Source organism: Dermochelys coriacea, chromosome 2 (genome assembly GCF_009764565.3).
Source record: "Dermochelys coriacea isolate rDerCor1 chromosome 2, rDerCor1.pri.v4, whole genome shotgun sequence".
Lineage (NCBI taxonomy): Eukaryota > Metazoa > Chordata > Testudines > Dermochelyidae > Dermochelys > Dermochelys coriacea.
Genome location: NC_050069.1, coordinates 108,612,327 through 108,632,598, shown reverse-complemented (window position 1 = coordinate 108,632,598; position 20,272 = coordinate 108,612,327). Strand labels below are relative to the sequence as shown.

General features: G+C 40.2%; 1 long non-coding RNA gene across 1 annotated transcript in view; it reads left to right on the top strand.

The window, feature by feature from the left end:
- The first annotated feature begins 17,189 nt into the window (after nucleotides 1-17,189).
- LOC122458749 overlaps nucleotides 17,190-20,272 on the top strand; it is a 100,728-nt gene continuing 97,645 nt past the window's right edge. Inside the window, exon 1 of the long non-coding RNA XR_006278973.1 lies at nucleotides 17,190-17,252. This is a non-coding gene — a long non-coding RNA (uncharacterized LOC122458749). The remainder of the gene's footprint in view (nucleotides 17,253-20,272) is intronic.

The following is a 20,272-nucleotide window of genomic DNA, read 5'->3' as shown; positions in this document are numbered from 1 at the left end:
TTGTTGCTGTAATTTGTGTGTCTTAGTCTCTTTTATATGCTGAGTTATCCCAGAGAGTCAAGAAGGGTCAGTGTCAAGCTGTATCTGCAGCAAAGTCACATGCTGATGAGTAATTCGGAGAAAATACAAAAGATCCTTTTTCTCTTTTTCAGATTTTCTTAGTTCACACTCATGAGCTGGAGAATAGGAAGACAAGCAGGAAGATGGTGCATGATCTGGACTCCACACTCTGTTTATGGGACCTTCCTCCTTCCAGTGAACCATATGTGTCAGATAAAATTATGATTTGAATCCTGCCTTGACAATATGGATCACAAAAATGTTTCCATAAGGTGCTTGTTTTGGAGTTCAACAGGGCAGAGAAGGCAGAGATTGTGCTCCACCATTCACACAGGCTGGCGGAAGTCAGGACACGTATGTGTGGTGAGGTGAATGTGATATCTCTAGTAGGAGAAAAGATTTGTTCCTTTCCATCAGACTTCATAAGAGTCGGTCTACAGGCTCAGTCCTTGAGTCCACACATTCTCACTCCCTGCCCCATCTCCCTATTCCTGATTCTGTAACATAGTCTAGTCCTTGTTTTTTTTTTCTCTGCATGAGCTTTCTTATAAAAAGAACGTAAACAAATGACATCTTGCAGCTTAACATAGAACTTCCCTAAACTTACCTGCTGAATCCAACTTGAAACTTCCACTTGATTAAGAAATATAACCTACTGCCCTCTCCCCAAAATAAAATAACTTAGAAGAGGAAGAAAAATGGGTGTTAAATGCAATTAGATGGGAGTCATAACTATTATTATGGAAGCTCAGGTCATGTATATGCTCAAAGAGTGACTGAGGAGGAGATTTTCAAAGGTGGAAATGGTAATTAGGCATCCGACTATCATTGATTTTCAGTGGGAGTTAGGCGTCTACTTGCGAATTATACTTTTGCAGCCCTCCTGAGACAGAAATTCTTATCTGAAAGATAGTCTCTGTTTTGTAAATGTAGCAACCAGAAAGTTTCCAGTATCCTAAAGATGTCCTTATAGTTCCTCAGTTTGAATGCCATCTACTCACAGGAAGCAATGAGAAATGGGGATGATCTCTTGTCTTTCACCCTATTGGATTTTCAGTTTCTCAGCATGACTGTGTTGCTGTCAATTCAGTGATTAACCAAGCCCTTTTATTCTGCAGTCAAATGCCCATTAAAAAAATATTTAAAATCATATAGGTCATAGTGGCTGAAACACTGTATTTGAGAATAACAGCTTTGCTCTTTCCATTATTTGTGTGGCACTTCAGCAGATGGTTTTGTGTTAGATTTAGACAGTGACAGGTACTGTAATCTCTAGGACAAAAGCATGTGACTGAGCTTTATTCCGATCTGGTAAACTCATGATAGTAGCTTTGGAAGAGCACCGAGATAAAGCAAAGTAAAATATGTGTGAACAATCAGAATGACACGGTTGGGTTGCTCTTTGTTGCTGTTGGAACAGCTTGCTGGTCAGATAGTTTTCTGGATACTGTGGAGAAATTAAATCTACGTCCTAAATCCTAGCGAGTATGGACCAAATTCAGCACTAGCAGAGGTTGGCACAGCTCCTATTAAAGTCAATAGGGCCTGTACCATGGTTAACTTATTTACCAAAGGTACTTCTGTTGCTCCCAACACCATAGTTTCTGAGCACCTCATAATCTTTAATGTATTTATCCTCACAACACCGATGTGAGGTAGGGAAGTGCTATCACCCCCCATTTTACAGATGGGGAACCAAGGCACAAAGAGGCTGAATGATTTGCCCAGGATCACGCGGGAAGTTTGTGGCAGAGCAGTGACTTGAACCCCAGGTCTCTCAAGTCTAGTGCCTTAACCTCTGGACCAGCCTTCCTCTGTGTTTTATCCTCTCCATGTATAACCATGGTATATAATCTTTTAAAATCCATAGAGACAAAAAGGCCTATAACATACATCCCCTTTGTGTGGTTTGACACCCAATCAATAGTTTTTCAAAAACAAAGTTAAAACATGTACTGTATTATGATTTGGGGTTAAATTCCTGTGCAGTGCATGGGGATTTATTATTATTTTTGTTATTTGTATTGTGGTAGTGCCTTTGGGCCCTTCTCCTGGTCTAGGCAATGTTGTTCTAGGCAATGAACAGACCCATAACAGGCAATCCCTGCTCCAAAGAGCTTGAGACATTGGAATGATACTGAGTCATTCAGAAAGCTTCTTCCATACAGCAGTGGGATTTTCCTCTTCTTGAACGGAAAGTTTGGTGCTGTTGTTGGATTAATTTTACAGTATAATACAATTCATGCTGAATGTGCAAGGCAGAACTTTCTAAAACCAGAAAACAACACATTTCTTTCTGGCTTTCCAGACCCCTGCCACATCTTGTATCTTTCCTATGTGCTTTCAGTATTGCTGCAGATGATCTAGTGTAATGAAACCAATATTGAAATTCCCCATCACTGTCCAAGGGCAACAAAACACAAAATATTTCCCTTTCTTGTTTGCATCAAGGATGCAGATGTGACAGGAGCAAGATGAAAATGTTTGAAACATATATGCTATCTGCACAGAGCACTGAAGGCCAAATCTGTCCTATCTGAGAAAGCATAGAGTCAGCTGGAGCTCCACAGCTGCAAAGGCGGATGCTTACTTGATGACCAAACAGTGGAATCCATGACATTCCAAGTCTTTGGGGGTGACTTTCGAAAGGCACTGCACTTGTGTAGAGCCTCCTTAAATCAGCAGAGGTGGGCTTGGTTCTAAGTAGCTGACTGATAGCTGCGGGGAATCTTAAATTTACAGTAGAGCCCAAACAAGTGTCAGCGACGTGATCTCACTTCTCATCAGGGAGTTGGGCAAAGTACATGGCCCCTCCCAGTCCAGCCCTGGAAAAACTCTGTTTTCTTATTTGGGGTTTCCCACTGCTGCATACTTGTAGTTACTGCAGCTGTACTGTTGGTTGTGTGGAGCAGAAGTACATGGAAACTTAGTTGGAATTGTGGGGTCTAATTTGTATGATCTCCCCAGTTCCCTTCAATAGCTCCTCAGCCTTTCCCAGGCAAGCCTCTGCACTGGTCAGGAGTGCCTGTGTGTAGGAATAAGGGGTATGTGCATGCCTTACTATCTAAACCCAGGTTCAAGATTTGGCCTTCAGAAAATCATCTGTGTAATGTTATGTGTATTCAGTTCCCATGGAGCAAGAAAGGAATACCAAACTCTGAAAGCTTAGGCCAGGACAAACTTAATAAATACCCTCACATAGAAGAAATTATACTTGACAGTGTTTTATATACACATTCCCTGTGTCCTTAAAGAAGGCAACATCCCTCAAAGAAGTTAAAGTTAACTAGTCTTTCTGGGAGAGAAACCTTCCCCACATGCAACTCACCTCTCACCCATCTCATCTCAAAAAAGCCAATAGTGGTAATAACCTGAGAAAACCCACTTTGTAGATGTGTCTGAATTTGTACTTTATGTGATTCTGTTCAGTGTCAATGATGCTACATTACATAATCATAATAAATTAAGTATCTTTGGAACCCATGACCAAAGACCTCTGGATGACTTAGCAAATGCAGTTAACAAATATACAAAGACACATGGTGTCAGCCTTTGTCTATGTCCAGAAGGGAATGGAAACAAAAATGAAGAGCAACCTTTGCACAAAATGCAAATGAAACCCAAAATGATAAAAAATAGAATAAATTCCATCTTGAAGGAAATCAGGGACCTAGAAGAGCAGATATCCAGAGGGACAGAATTCCTGTAGTGCAGGCCTTCAACAGAAAAAAAATCCTGGTTCCCATTCTCTCTGCATTACATCTTGGGATGGTCAACACATTCAGTTCAGTCTCACTGCTGGGCCATAAGGCAGAATTCTTTACTGAAGGTAGATGAATCGTATATTATTCAGGGCTTTATGCGCTAATGATATATCATGAGGTACATCCATTAATTTATAGGTAGTCAAAGCTTTTCAGAACTTAAATATTCTTAAATCTAATGGATAAAGTTGTCTGAGAAGTCAAACTGCCATGTTCTTGTTATGTAGCAGCTGTAGTATATAAGTAGTTTTCAAGAGTAAATTTGCATGTATTCTAGCCTAGAGGTCATTGTCAAAATTGAATTAGCCTGATTGTTGGAAATCGCTGATAAATTTTAAAATAGGGAGTGGCTTCAAGGAGAGAGGGGAGCCTTAAGAATGGAGAATTTTCAAATCCAGGTGTCTAAAGTCATAGTTAATGGCCTTCAGAGGTGCAATCAACTGCAGGTTTCATAGATTCCCTTCTTTTCTTCCCATAGCTCCTTTTTCCTCAGCTCCCCTTTCGATTTTCAGAGCGTAAAGAGCAATAAATATCTATAACTAATCTATCCACCTAGTGTTACTACCATTAAAAAAATCCACAATTACTGACATTTACCACTCCACTGGATCTGCTATCCTGCAGTTCTCTCTTCCTTGTAAGCGTGGGTAGACACTACGATGGGGAAATGTTGTAAATGCTGACTTTGTAGTAAGAATTACCATACGCACACGTACAAGTATAGCTGATCTACTCTGTTTGTGGGAATATCCAAGATAGACTAGACCCATACAAATAATACATATATCACTGAAAAGTTCAACATAAAAATAATTCACTAAGGTAAAGAAGTACCCTCAAATCATTCTAAAACCATTCCAAGTAAGCAAGTTCTCATTTACAAATTAGTGCTAATGATTCTCTTAGATTTGCTTTGAAACCACTGTGAATCTATCTCCATAAAAAAATAAAACAACCAACAGTTACAGAAGCAGACAGAGAATAGCTCTATACTTACAAAAATGATGCCAGGTGATTCCACCTAGCAAATCAAATTCTATTAAAATACTTAAAAATAACTGTACTCAAGTGCTCAGGAAGCTTTTGAGTAATTACTGCTTTTGGGAAAAAGAACCTCTGGTGATTTCTAACCCCTAGTGCTTAGTCTTTTCATTTAAGGGGACCTAGTGTAGTACCACTGAATTACACATTGCTTTTAGCTGCATCAGCAAAGAACTATAATACTAGAACACATATTCCAGGGACATTGAATACCTGGAAGCTTTGAAATGTATTCAACCCACACTTTTCAGATTCCTGAAGCGAGTAAGACCCTGGTGCTGTTTTCATTTCTAAGTATCTGGATTTTCATAAGTAAAATTATACTTAAATACCAACTTACTTATCTTTGCAAGCTTCGTTAGCATCCATCTACACCTTTCTTTCTGCACAGTATTTTATAAGCACAGTGTACAGCTTTTTAATGCAGTTCTGCAGCAAGGCATGAGATTAAATATTCAAATAGCAACCAATGCAGTGTATGTACTTTTTACCCCAGAAGAATCTCTTCAAGAAAAAGCAGTGGCAAACTCTGTATTAGTAGCTGTACAATCCACAGTTGCTGATTGATCGTAATCTTTGGGTCTCAACAATGTAGTCTCAAACCTCTGTTCTGTATCTGCATTAGGGACAATGAAAGAGAAGGAGAGAGAGAGAAGAAGAAGAAGAAGAAAATAACATGAAAATGAGATTTAAAAAAAAGTTGTCTGGCCTACAGTGATGAGATTAGATTCAAGAGACCATTGCCATGGTTTTATACTAACTGAAAAAAACATTTGTTGTCCTACCACAAATGAGGATGTATTGGTATGTCAGAAGCTTTTAGCAAACAACTGGTTTATTTTTGAATGTGGGATTTTAAATGTCACAGGACTACGTTTTTGGATTTGCAGTCATGGCTATCCAGCAATACTGCAGCACATATACATGACTAAACTGGTCTCTTCTAACTTGATATTTTCTGGCTACAAGGAGATCTCATTTCAAGTCACAAAGCTGTAAGATAAACTGCTTCATCCTCCTTCTCATTCTTACCACCAACTTTTTCTTTCTTCACCCTGAATCAAAAGTCCTATTCAGCTTGTTGCCAGATGTGAGCAATCACAGCTTGATATAGGGTACAAATAACACCTACTCCAGCCATCTACTTTTAAATTGGAACGGGGCCCTTGATGTGTGCTAGAGATTGCTCTGGTTTATGTAACTTGCACATGAACAGTAGTAGGCACCAAGTGAGAATTACATGAGAGAACTTGGGGACTGCAAGCCCAGCGGCAGCTTTGGAAATGAAGCTAGCCATTTTAAAATGGAGGTAGGTCAGAAGTCATAGTTCAGACTGATTTTTGTAAGTGGCCTAATGTTCTCCATAAGTATATATAAAGCAGAAAGGGTCTGATTTGAAACCCAGCTTAACATTTGTTTTCATTTTTTAGGAACTTCAGAACACACAGGGGTCATTGAACTGTTCGTGCTAGCGCTATTTAGCATTCATGGTCTGGAGGAAAATAAAGTCCTCACCTCTGACCTTTCATTAGAATGTAGCATACAAAAGGTTGGGGATGAGGGGAAGAAAACTAGGGAGGAAAAGTGTTTGTTCTTTCTCAGAAAACTGAGGTGATTTTGTTAGTAATCACAGGTTTACCTATAGCATAAGATTGTGCTTTCAAATTATAAATTAGAATACGCTCTGTTACAGGGAAAGCATTTTTGTTTTTGCAAATGGAGTAATTTTCCTTCAGTACAGCAGTTGTAACCCCTTTCCTCTATATATTTAATGCTTGTTGTGAAGAATAACAGCATGTCCTGTCAGCAGCGAAAGCCCATGCTGAGGTAGTGTTCAAGTCCAAGACATTTATGTTAGAGTCATCAGCAAAGCCTATGCCTTTCTCCATGCCTCATTCTTAAATTATTTCTGTAGGTTTTTTTTTTTACTTTGACTTCTTTTTTTAAAAAAAGTTTTGTTTTCCAAGAATAATAGCTTGTCTCTTTTTTAAATTATTTGTTTTTATTTTTCACTCAAAATGCATTACATTGAGTCCCTTTGAGAGAACATGAAATGGTGTCACCTAAGAGCATTAAAATAAATACCATCCATAAATCTCGGTCAATGCTATGTGAAGTTCACTGCTGAACACTGGGGAAAGGGATGGCATGGGTATGTATTTTCTTCTCCAAGCTAACAGTCCTAAGCAGCATTGAAACACTTTGTATATTACTCGCACCATCTAACAAGTTCAGTTAAGGGCCTGATTTTCACAGCTTTCCCTAGGCTAGTAATTTACACCTGTGTAAATAAGGGTAAAAACTCAACCAATCTGAAAATATAGCATTTTATACCCGGTCTTAAAGATGTGCAAATGGCTACCCAAAGTGCTAGGTAGTGGAAAATCAGGCCCAAAGTCTAAAGACCACTATCAATTAAAAAGTAATTAAAAGGACACAAAGAAAATACCATTTGGAATAAAATTTTCAAAAGTGCCTCAGGCTCAGAGCCTCAACAACATTTAGGTTTCACTTTAGCTTTCAGTATCACTTAGGCTCCTAAGGGCTAGATTCGCAAAAGGCCTCAGGCACCCAGGAGTGCTGGAACAATTTGTATTGTGGAGGCTGAGAGCCATTGAACCAAACTGTAAACCCTGGGTATGATGGAAACCATTTCAAGCCAGTGGGTGCAGCAGCACCCCTTGCACCACTAGTTCCAGCACCTATGCAGGCACCTAACTGCCACTTTAAGTACCTAAAATCCTAGAAACAGGATGTCTGCCCTGGAATTCAAACCCTCTCAGCTGCCTCTGAACCCTGTAGATGCCTAAATTTGCTCAGTGCCTAAATTTATGCAGTAAAGTTCCCTGGGTGCCTATGTTTCTGCCTCTGAGCATGCACAGTACGGCACCACTGCAATGCACAAACTGGGGGAAGATAGAAAAGGAGGACTTGTGGCACCTTAGAGACTAACACATTTATTTGAGCATAAGCTTTCGTGAGCTACAGCTCACTTCATCGGCTGCATGGGGGAAGACAGACATTCCTCTGCCTAATTTGCCTGTAGCGCCCAATCCGGGAAGGGTGCTTATACCTCGCCTACTAGGTCAGACCCCTATAGGTGAGCTTACACAAAATGGAGGTGGAGAAGGAGGTGGTGGTGCTGCTGCTTTATACGTTTTATCCCAGTGGTTAGAGGTCTCACGTGGGAGGTGGGGAACCCCCAATTCAAGTCCCCCTCAGGTGAATGGGGAAGGGATTTGATTAAGAGTCTGCCACCTCTCTCTCCTGTTGATGCTGTTCCACTGTGGCTTTGGGGAACAAGTCACTGCAATGTGGGGAACTGGATCCTGGGTCTCCCACCTTCTAGATGCTAACAACCAGAATACAAAATCATTCTCATGCTTGATCTCTGTGTCTGGCCCAATGATTCTTTTATTATTTATCCACTGTGTAACAGCCTCAACAGGAGAGACTGAGGGAGCCCCACATGCGAAAATCGCATAGCCCAGAGTTTTCAGCTCTTAGTTAAGAGGTGGCAGATTCCAATTCAGATCTCCCCCTCCTCCTCTCCTTTTTGCTAAAGTAGTGTGGGTGCCTAATACAACTGGAGGGCTTTCAGCTGAGAATCCCAAACAAGGGGATGTAGGTGCCTATCTTTGAGAGGGGATGGGGCTTAGCATACACCCCTTGGCTTGGCATCTCACGTTAGGTATTTTAGGTGAGGAGATGGCTATTATGCTGGCCTTTGTGAATCCCATTCTGGGGGTGCCTGATTTTCCCCATTCATTGCATAGGGAGCCTAGCACTGAATTCAGGCTTTGTGAAACCCCAGTGATTGTCTAGGCACCTAAGTTTCTTTGTGAACTAGCCCCTAAGTGCTTAAGTCACTTTTGAAACTAGAACTTAGGAGTCTATGTTATGTAAGTGCTTTTGAAAGTGTTACCCATTGTTGTTTTTCAGATGAATCCTTAAATTCCAGTTTAACTTGAGACTTGTATCTAGGGGTCAAATGAATGTCTTAGGAGACAGGAATTTGGCACTGGAATATGTAGCTTTTTACCTCTAAGTTATCTGGCATATGTTCCAGAGTTCCTCAGGTACAGAGTCATTGAAAATGGTTAACATCTATTAGTTGTTTCATGGACAAAAGAAGCTTGTGGTATACTTCAGTTCTTAGTAGACAAGTGTTTACAACAAAAAAGCCACCATGGCTGTTGGTTGCAGCTGTCATCCTTGTTAACAGCTTCACATAGATGCCAACAACCGGCATCCATTTATCTATCTTAGATACTGTGGTGATAGGTGCTTTAGAAACCTTTGAGGAATGGAGATTGAACAAACTACTTATTCTTAATGAAAGTCAATGGAGTACATTGGGCTGATGTGGAAAAGCTTATAATGCAACTGCCATCCTATATCTGCTCTGTGGATAAATACAGGAGCCTCAAATCCTTTCTGGATGGGCTTTAGTCTCCAGTGTAGTCAGTCTAGAATCTTCTATGAGCACTACAATTCAGTTTTAAAGACAAATGAAAGCTAATACTAATTTGGTATTGATGCTTTGCGTAAAGGTGTAACCAGTTAATTCTACAAATAATAATTTTAAAAAATCCTACTGGTTGTTATAGCATACAGATTTTTTCTAGATAAATACATCAGAACATTGAGTGTACCATGATAAAACAGAGATAGATTTTGACCAGCCCCTGCACCCCTTATTTAGAAAAAGGAACGCACTTTACTTACCCTATCTTTGCTGGAGCCCTGAGAACAGGATTGCCTCTTGGAAATTCCCTGGGGTAATAGGGCTCCATACTGTTTACCACCTCCCAGACAGAGCCTGACCCTTAGACAGCAAATTATCTCTTCTTCGTACATGGATAATACTTTTGGATGAAGTCAGATCTTTAAGCGCAATTCCTAGAGGACCAGAGCAGATAGCCAATGGAATTTAAATCTGCCACCTGCTGTTAAAAAAAAACTACTGCTAAAATGATCCTAATAGTAGACCAAGCAAAGCATCATACTTGTTGGATCATAGAGTATCTCAGAACCATTTCATCTAGAGTAGAAATGTGCTTAAAGGTTGATTTACTTCAGTGGGCGCTAACAAAGCCTATGGATTAGATAGAAATGTATCATCTATATCTGCCAAAAGAATATTTGGTCATAGCTAGAGTTAGGGCTTGCTGCCAGGCCCTTTGGAGATATAGGATCCTTATGTGTTTCCCTGGCCCCATTCATATGTCCCTGTTCATCTTGGCAAAGTTATGCTAAGTAATCAATAAGTCCTGGCTACAATATGTGTTTAGAAACATTCCAGCTACTATAGCTTAAAAAAACAAACAACAGCTGAACTGTGTACATTGTTTAATATTCCAATGCAGATGTAACAATATTTTCATTTTAAAGTCAAAATATAAGAAAAACCTGAAACTGCAAAATGGTGAAAAAATTATTCCATTAATTTTTCTTTTGTGTCTAAGAACAGATCATGAAAATCTAGTTTTATTTGTTGTTCAAAATTTTGTTTTTTGTCAGCAAATAATGCTTTGTGAGATCATCATTCAAATTTCAACTTGTTAATTTTACAATTGCATATAGACATTTCTCAATGCATGCTGTTTTGGTTAGTGACATATGTCACATAGTATTCCCTCTACTCCCTTTTAGGATGTCCAATATAACTAGCCAATGAGGAGTAAATTTTGAATTATGTTGTAAAATTTGCAATTTACATTATTTTGGTTGGTTATAATGCAATCAGGGAACAGAAACAATCCCATGTGATTTGTGTGTGACATATCTCCTGATCTGTGAATTATACATATAGAAGTAAATATCACAATTTATGTTGTGTTGGTTAATGTGTAATATTGATTTTACAATTGAATAGACAACAGAAATTTCTGTAGGGTGAATGAGGTAGAAAAATGTCTGCCATGTAAATATTCATGCTGCTGCAGCTTGAATTCTCAAAGGTTCACATAAGGCAGTGATTCCCAAACTTGTTCCGCCGCTTGTGCAGGGAAAGCCCCTGGTGGGCCGGGCCGATTTGTTCACCTGCCACATCCGCAGGTTCGGCCGATCACGGCTCCCAGTGGCCGCGGTTCGCTGCTCCAGGCTAATGGGAGCAACTGGAAGTGGCGCGGCCGCCATTTCCAGCAGCTCCCATTGGCCTGGAGCAGCGAACCGCGGCCACTGGGAGCCGTGATCGGCCGAACCTGTGGATGTGGCAGGTGAACAAATCGGCCCGGCCCACCAGGGGCTTTCCCTGCACAAGCGGCGGAACAAGTTTGGGAACCACTGACATAAGGTGATCACGAAAGGTTTGCAAGGATGTTCAAATTGAAATGAACTTTGAATTAGAACAAATATTTGCAATTCCCCCATCCCCACTATTTTCTCATCTCTAGTAGAAATGAGAGAGGGATGGGATCTGAGAAAACTGAGACGGAGAGGCCAATAGGAGAGAATGTTTGTGTGGGCGTCCTGTGAGTGCATAGCCCAGAGTGTGATTGAGGCTGTTGCAAAAGCTGTGGTCCAATTTGTTAGCATTAAGCGTTGGTCTGGGTGTGGCTGAGAAGCTATTCTGGGATTTATGGAGGTGTTGCCCCAGATCTGTTTTAGGTAATGAGATGTCTGAGATATTTCTCAGGGTCTATTTAAAGATGTGGCTTTCCAGAATAAATTTTTAAGCATGGCTTTGTTTTGACAAATCCAATTTATGGTAGGTAGTTTGTTCCCAGATGGTTTGGCCAATCGTCTTGCATGTGTGAGAAGGCCCTAGAAGCAGCTATTTTTGAACAATGCATAGCTGCATAGGGGAAGGACAGTTATACAGCACTGGAAGAATGGATACTGTATTCTTGCCTATGGAGGTTGAAAAGGTTGTAACTGCCTCTTCACGAAGCTGTCAAGCTGTAATGATTAACTCCCACAGTATACATGTTCTGTGCAGGGGTTTTTTGTGCCTATTTTCCTTCATGCCTTTAATCTCTCAGCAGGTTGGAGAAGGGTCCTGTTATGTGCTTGGTTCTGACCTACAGCACCACTGTGCATATTAGGTAAATAATTTAGAAAGAGTGTAAAAAGGAATTACGTTAGACACAGGCGCCAGCTTCCTCTTTGTCCCGGGGTGCTCAACCCCTGCTTCACCCTAGGCCCCACCTCCACTCCACCTCTTCCCCCACACCCCCACCTTGCCCCGACTCTTCCTGCCCCCGCTCTGCCATTCTTCTCTTTCCACCCAGTTCCACCCCCACCCCCGAGCGCACCCCATCCTCGCTCCTCCCCTCCACAGTGCCTCCTGCACGCAGCGGAACAGCTGATTGCGGCAGGCAGGAGGTGCTGGGAGGAAGCGGAAGGAGTTGATCAGTGGGGCCTCCGGCAGCAGGAAGCACTGTGGGGGATGGGTGGAGCTGGCTGCCAGTGGATTCTAAGCACTCATAAATTTTTTTCTGTGGGTGCTCCAGCGCCTATGAATTTAGATACCAGTTTTCCTTAATCTCACCTCTGATATCTAGATCATTAGAAAAGGTGATACATTGGTGAGTTGAGGGCCCAATTCAACTTTTCTTGAACTCAATGGGGCACTTGCATTGATTTCAGTGGGAGATGGATTGGGCCTCAACAGAGATCAATGTTTGAGAATGCTTTCTAAAATCATAACTGGACGCAAGTGACTGGTGCTGCAACCTGAGAGGTTGTAATGCCTGAAGCAGGGAGCCGGGCCCAGTCAGCTCCGTGGGACCATAGCCACAAGAGCCACCGTGTGACCCTCTGAAACCTTGTGGAAACCTAGGTTTGGGGTGTGACCCCCAGGCTGAGAAACCGTGGCCTACAGGATGTGTGCAAAGCAGGTGAGCAGGAACACAAGACAGATTCTTGCTTCCAGTGCTACCTTCAGTCAGATGTCCCAGAAGGTATGTAGTTAGGGTTCCCTGGAAAAGGTGATGAAGACTTATTTTGTCAAAATTGTTCGGGCTATAGGCTTCTCACACAATGGGCCATTGCATTCCACCAGGGTCAGATCTCACTGTTTATTCTGTTGTTCATTTTCATTTTCCATAGATGAGAGCAGATAAAGGGGCAGGACAAGGATGAACTGAAACAATTAGGCTTCACTGTTCACATATCCAGAATGAATAACTGACTTCCTTCTGCCTCTTGCACGAAGTTTATATGAAAAACAACAGTGTAGATATTTGGTAAGACCGGCAGTAATTTAGTGGTTTTAGATATTTTATAGCAAAGCCCTTGTAGTGAAGTAAAACTAACAGCGTGTTATATTTTGTATGAGAGCTTGTTTATGCTTTTTTTTTACCTTCCACCTTTCACCATTCAGTTGAATATTTTTCTCCCTGTCTGTAGAAGTTGCCAGTATAATCTTTTACTGATATGCCTGATTCAGTTAACTGAGATGTGGACTCATGCAGCTCCTCCTGCTGTCTGAATGTTTAGTTGTGCTGTCATGAGTTCACAATAACAAAGAGATATAGAAAGGAAAATATCAGCCTCCAGGCATGAAACTGTGCTACAAATGATAATAGGTACAGCAAGCTGGAAACCTTTCATCAGGTAAGATGAATATTATTCACACATACACATGTGCGCTATAGATAGACAGATATACACATGCACACCATAGTATAGCTTGAACCATTGTAGATATAAATTTTTCAGGCTAATTGTAACACGATTTTAAGTATTATCCTGCACTTATCCTAAGTCAACATTTTTCCTCTTTACAAAGGACAACTGATTTACTGAAACACGTTTTCAAAAGCTAAATACTTCACCAACTGCATTGGGGACTGGACTAAAACATTATATGCTAGTTTGAATGATTACAAATCTAACTTTCCCGCATTCCTTTTTTCTAAAAGGTTAGTATGTTTCCTTGAGAGACACATGACCAATAAGTCAGAACAATCAACTCTTTGATGTGACGACTGGCTAGCCAGCCCATCAGGCCTGTGAAATATACCAGCAAAGCAGTAGTGTGCATTTAGAGACGTGATCAGTCTGCCTGGAGTAGCTAACATGATTCAGGTTGGTTGTCAAGGGCTCACAAAGGTCTGATAGCAAGAGAATGCTATAATTGGTTACAGTTTTTCATTAGGGTGCAAATCAAATGATACAACCAACACCAAAGCTCTTTGTTGCCCTCTGCAGGGACAGAAATCAGGAACCTTATTCAGAAGATACTGAAAAGGGGAAGAGGGGACAAAAAAGGAGAGGGGAGAAGGAGTCTTGAAAGAATATACATTCAGAGAGCAGTAAATCTTGCTGCATTTTTGGCTTATCTGTAGTTTAGTGATTTAAACGGTAGGCAATATTTTAAAGAACTGATGTCTTTAATGCTTTAGAAAGGTAGGGGATTGCTGTCCATGGAAAATGGAGGTTTTTTTCATGAGCCAGTGCAATATGGAAGAGGTAGTATATGTTTTGCTTGAAAGATACTGTTACTGTTATGTGCAATGTATAAATAAATAATTGTTTCAGCTTTTCAACTTCACAGGTGAGCTTAGGGTTAAAGAAGAAATAATATTTTTGCTCATTTAGTGGAACAAAGGTTCAGTGTGCCAAAAATATAAGAAATGTATTCTAAAGGCATGGGTATAGGAGAGAGATGTTCTAATCCAGCTTTCTCAGATAGTCTTCAGAAGCATAAATCTTATTCCAAATTAAAAAAATTACAAAGTAGCTAAAAAAATTAAGGGCAGAAGGAAAATTATTTGGTAGGGAGAGAAAATAGAAACATAGCTCCATTAGCAAAATCTCTCTGTCTGCTGCCTCTGCTTTTCAAAGCTGATGGGAGGGCAACTGCTTGTTTAAATTTCTGTAGATTTCTTTACAAGAGCATAGCCTATCAGCTGATGACTGAGATATATGCATAATACATGCATTCATAAATGAACATTGATCATCCTTGGAATATTAGATTACTTTGTGATGAACTCATACTTCTTGGGTTCCTTAGGTATTAACACCACAGGGACACCTTGTAAAACTGCATCTGCTCAGATATACCTTATGTCTTATAGGCTATTTTTTGTCTTCTATAATCCAAAGAATACAAAATCATTTTCCGAATAAGGTCTGCATGGAGTTGTCTTAAGGAAATCAGGCTTTAGGGGTTGGAGAAGACATTGCTCCTATGTACATGAATCTGTTTCGTTACATAGCTGCTGTGCTCTTTTACCCTGGAAAGTATTATTTGTAGTAAGAAGAGAAAAATGGTGTACTGCCAGAATCCCAACAGGAAGCTTAAAATTATATCGTCTTTGTGCGCACATGAATGCATGTAGAGGCTGATACTGCACCATAGGAGTCAATGACAAAACTCCTGTTAACTTCAGTGGGTGCAAGATCAAGACTATATATAAATATAGAGTGTGAGTACGTATAACTGTATCAGAGAGAATGGCTGAAGATTTAGGACTATATTTTGGCTTTTAATCTGTATCTCAATTTGGAGTGTGAAAAGGCTTTACAACAACAGGAGTGCCCAAGGGCATTATGGCGGAGTCCAGAGGACATGTGGGAACATATGCCCAAGTGGGACCTGCATCACCCCTTAAAACCTTGTAATGTATATTACCCTTCCCCATCTTCCAAATGATGGGAATTCCATTAGTAGCTTCAATGGAAGCAGAGAAGCGGAGAGGGGCCTTATTTACGATCAGTTATCTAGCTTCATCCACCTAACCTAGGCAGGAAAAAAAGGATGTTCCAAGTACAGTATATGTTTAACAAACATTGTCTTCCCTATGTCTATCTTTGAGACTGTGATGTCGTCAGGACCCGGACAGGCTTTAAATTTGTGTCCTGTACTGCTCTGAGCTCATTGCCGGCATATAAACAAATAGATAAATACTATGATGTATTTCATATATATGAAAACCAATCTAAAATACTACATTTACCTAAAATATTCTAAACTTGGCCAATATTGGTCATATTTTAAAATGTGCACACTGACCCAATTTTTAGTTACTATGAAAATGGGTTGATTTTTATTTGTTCAGTGAAAATATATGTGAAATACAGGTAGTGATGCGTCTGAAGACTGCAATAATTACATGGACCTTGCAGTATTTTCTGTGAGGGAAAGCACTGAATATTCAGTTTAACAGCTCTTCTATATGTTGGTGTGATTCAACTTCCAACATGGCTACAAAGGTTTAACTGGGAACATCATAAATTAGCAGTAGCACAAGGTGACCACATAAATATCCGATCCTACAAAACTACAGCAGTGAACTTGTTAGAATAGGGAAAGGGGGAAGGAGGCTGAATAATTGGCCAGGTCCTTCTTTTTTTCCTGAAACTGCTGCTCAGTCCTAAAGTTGCCAATTTGTCTGTTTGATGGCTTGGCAAGGCTCTGTCAGGAAATGTACAAATTGCAGCTTGTGGAAACAGAAAAATATAGAAATTTGACTAATATGGAAGAAGACTATATAGCCTTATAAAATCAGTTTTTAACCTGGAACTGACAGACCTGGTTAAGGAGAAGGATTGGTTTCTTGTAACCTTAATCGCATTTGAAGTAGTTAGCCTATTAAGCCTAGTTTAGTCCATGATTTTATTAACAGTTTTGATCTGCATCCACAGCACTTCCCTACATTAGAGAACACATACTGTACATAGCTGTATGGAAAGAAGAGGAAAACAGCAGTGCTGGAATAAAGTATTTGGCTTTTACACCTGTTGGGAATCTTTATGAAGTCTCTATTCTCAGCATTCATACAACCATAAAAATGACAAATCTAGGTGGAGGAGGATGGGAAGAGGAAATAAACATTTCTTAGGTGATTTTAACTAGCACTTCTTTTAAATGATGGTCCTGAAAGAATGAATTTCAGTCAGTCAGTGGTCAGGGAAGGAGGAATGTCTTGGTTTTGGTTGGGCCAGAAATACTGTGAAAACAGTCTTGTTTGTGGTATTTTGATATTTCTGTTGTCATTTGCAGGCAAAGACTGGAAGTGCAGAGGTGCAGTGAAAAATTAGGAAACAGAAATGAATCAAACTTTCTCGGACTTCAGAGAAAGTTCATGTCATTTTATCCAAACCCACAGGCCCATGCTTGCTAAGGACATTCATATTTTCTTTTCTTCCCCTCCCTCATGAAACTGCCCTATTAAAATTAAAGGGCTCTTTCAAACCATACATGCCCCAACCTCAAATTAATTAAATATTGTAATAGGTTGAAAAAGTCCTTGGGATTCTAATTGTCTAATTTCATTGTGAATTTTTTTTTCTAATTCATCATTCAAATTACTGAACTTTTTAAAAAGTCTATTTTGTAGCAACCAGAAAACATTCTTTTGTACTCTCCCTGCAGGTTTTGCAGAAGGAAATGAACTAACTTAAGACCAGAGCCTGCCAACCCTTACTTGTGTGAGTAAAAAGAGTAAGAAACAGTGATTACAAATCTGTAACTATAGCTAGCAAAACCTGTCCCAGATTCTGTTCCGAGCTATATCCTGTGCAAATCTCAGTCTCTCCAACCTCAAAAGTTCAAAAATCATGATTCGGAGCCGCAAAAAGCATGAGCTTGACCTCCAAACCCTGATCTTTTCATATATGGTTTTTGGTCTGTCTTCTGCCCTTTGTGCTGTGTGTTTATGTAAAAGAGAGACAGAAAGAGTGTTGCCAACTCTTGCAAATTTTGAGTAAATTAATTTGGCCCTTGTTGGAAGAGCTCTTGAAAGAGAACCCAAACAAGATAAGGGCCCCTGTATGCTGGAACTGTACAAACACATGGTAAAATAGAGTCCCTAATGTGGGGGGTCAGTTTGTGACATGGTAGCTGAACTGACCAATTTAATCTTGGAGAGGGGCTCCCAAATATCCCATAGCTAAGTTGCACAAAACTCAGACTGGTGACCTATAGGTGAAAGATTCTATAGATCATTAGCAATGCTCTGAGGCATCCAGTCCCCCATTCATGCTAATGTTCCCCGTTTGAGCATAAGACTTGCATTGTGGAAATGTACATTTATTAAATCAAGCTCTGACCTTTTTGGCCCTGACACCAACAGGATCTTTCACTGTCTAGACACATGGATGAAATCTCCCACCTATTGTGGTCAGTCTCAAATCAACACTGTTCATAAAAGGACAGCCCTTTACCAAAAGCAAATAATAAAAATGCAACAGTAAAAGAAATACTAACACAACATCCAGCTCATCCAAATTCACTTCCTAATACACCACTTTGCAATATAAAACCATTCTAACAATTACTCCAGGATACTTATACTAACTTTTAATACTTATACGTACACTATATATTCTTACATGGGTCATCAGCAGTGATGGAACCTGCAGTCTTCTGATTTATTGCATAGACTTCTTCCACCCACTCCAGCTATAGCAGTAATTGACAGTATGTAAGGGAATATCCATTACGTGGTGCAGCCTATAGATGGGGACACAACACAGACACTGCCAGAAGATTACATAAGTGTGTATGAGACAGTGGTGGAACACTGGGAACCAGGATTCTTATTGCTATTTCTAGCTCTGGCAGTAGATTGTGGTCTAGTGGTTACAGTCAGAACAACTAAATGTAACAGTGGCCATATCATCAGGTAATCTGGGGGGAGGGAAATGAACCTGAACTCACCAATGTAAAAGCGTAATTCTCTAAATTACTCGACTTCTTGGTGTAAAAGTGGTAGCAGAATCATCAACCTGTACATGTGGTCTTCCTGCTAGCACACAGTTTGTATGGGTTACAGAAACCCCTAATTTGACATGCTTTTTTGAAAGTGTGTGTGGCAAAGTGGATGAGCATTGGTTCTGCTGTAAAGAACCATGGATTCTACTTGCAGCTTCTCCTGAAGAGGGTTTCCCCAAGCTTTCAGTTAACTTAGGTGTAAATGGGTATTCTGTTTCTGTAATATGGGTCTCTGTAATTTGGGGGAAAGTTAGTTACCTCTCCAAGGTAAAAAACTTGGCTAATGCTAAGGGTTTTTCAGAACAGCAAGATTTAGTCTCTCTCTTGGGTTATGCTTCCCCAAAAGTGTGTGAAGGCTTCCAATCTTTGCATTTTGTGAGACTGCCGTCAGCCGGGGTCAAAATCACTTTCACAAATGTATCACAAGTAGAATCCCAGTACCTGGAAGTATTGGAAATATCATGGGAGAAACTAATCTTACAAAATCACCAACCCCAAACCCAGATGTTCCAATAAGCTTACACATTATTCATCAGGATGTAGTGACTTTTCAAGGTATCCTGATGACAAATCTTTCCCCTCATTCTATTTAACGATGCTATTTTCCCATTAATTTCACTGCGGGTGGTTGGGGTATAAGGTTTGGCAAACTTGCCCCTATTTCTAGAGCTAATACCGTGGATGAAGCTGGAACACTTCATGTAGATGTTTTAGGTGAGATAATGAAATTTGCTGATGATACAAAGATGGGAGGCATTATCAATACAGAGGAGGATTGGAATGTTATAAGGAAGATCTGGATGAACTCAAAGACTAGAGTGACAGAAATAGGATAAAATTCAATAGTACAAAGTGAAAGGTCATGAGCTTAGAGTCTAATAATGAGTGTTTCTGCTATAATCTGGGGGTTTATCAGTTGGAAGCCACAGAGGAGGAGAAAGACCTGAGTGTCTGGGTTAATCACAGGATGACCATGAGCCACCAACGTGGTACAACCGTGAAAAGACAAATGTGATCCCAGGGTGTATCAAGAAGGACTTTCCAGTAGAGATAGAGAAATATTAATACCAGTGTACAAGGCACTGGTACAATCTCATTTGGAATACTATGTACAATTCTGGTCACTCATGTTCAAGAAAGATGAAGTCAAACAGGAAAAGATGCAGGGAAAAGCTATTAGGATGAGTAGGGAAAGTGAAGGGCCTATTTCATGGTGAGGAGACTGAAAGAGCTTGGTTTGTTTAGCCTATCAAAAAGAAGGCTGAGAGGGGCTATGATTGCTCTAAATAAATACATCAGGGACGGTGAAGAGCCAGGATCCAATCTGGATATGGATAGAGACCTCTTTAATGTTTTTAATGAAGTAAATACTAATGGGAATTGTGTGATCATGGGAGACTTTAACTTACCGGATATAGATTGCAGGACAAGTGCTAGTAATAATAATAGACCACAGATTTTCCTGGATGCGATAGCTGATGGATTCCTTCACCAAGTAGTTGCTGAACCAAGAGGGGATGTAATTTTAGATTTGGTTTTGGTGAGCAGTGAGGACCTCAGAGAAGAAATGCTTATAGGGGACAACCTTGGTTCGAGTGATCATGAGCTAATTCGGTTCAAACTAAATGGAAGGATAAACAAAAACAGATCTGTGACTAGGGTTTTTGATTTCAAAAAGACTAACGTTAAAAAATTAAGGAAATTGGTTAGGGAAGTGGATTGGATTGAAAAACGC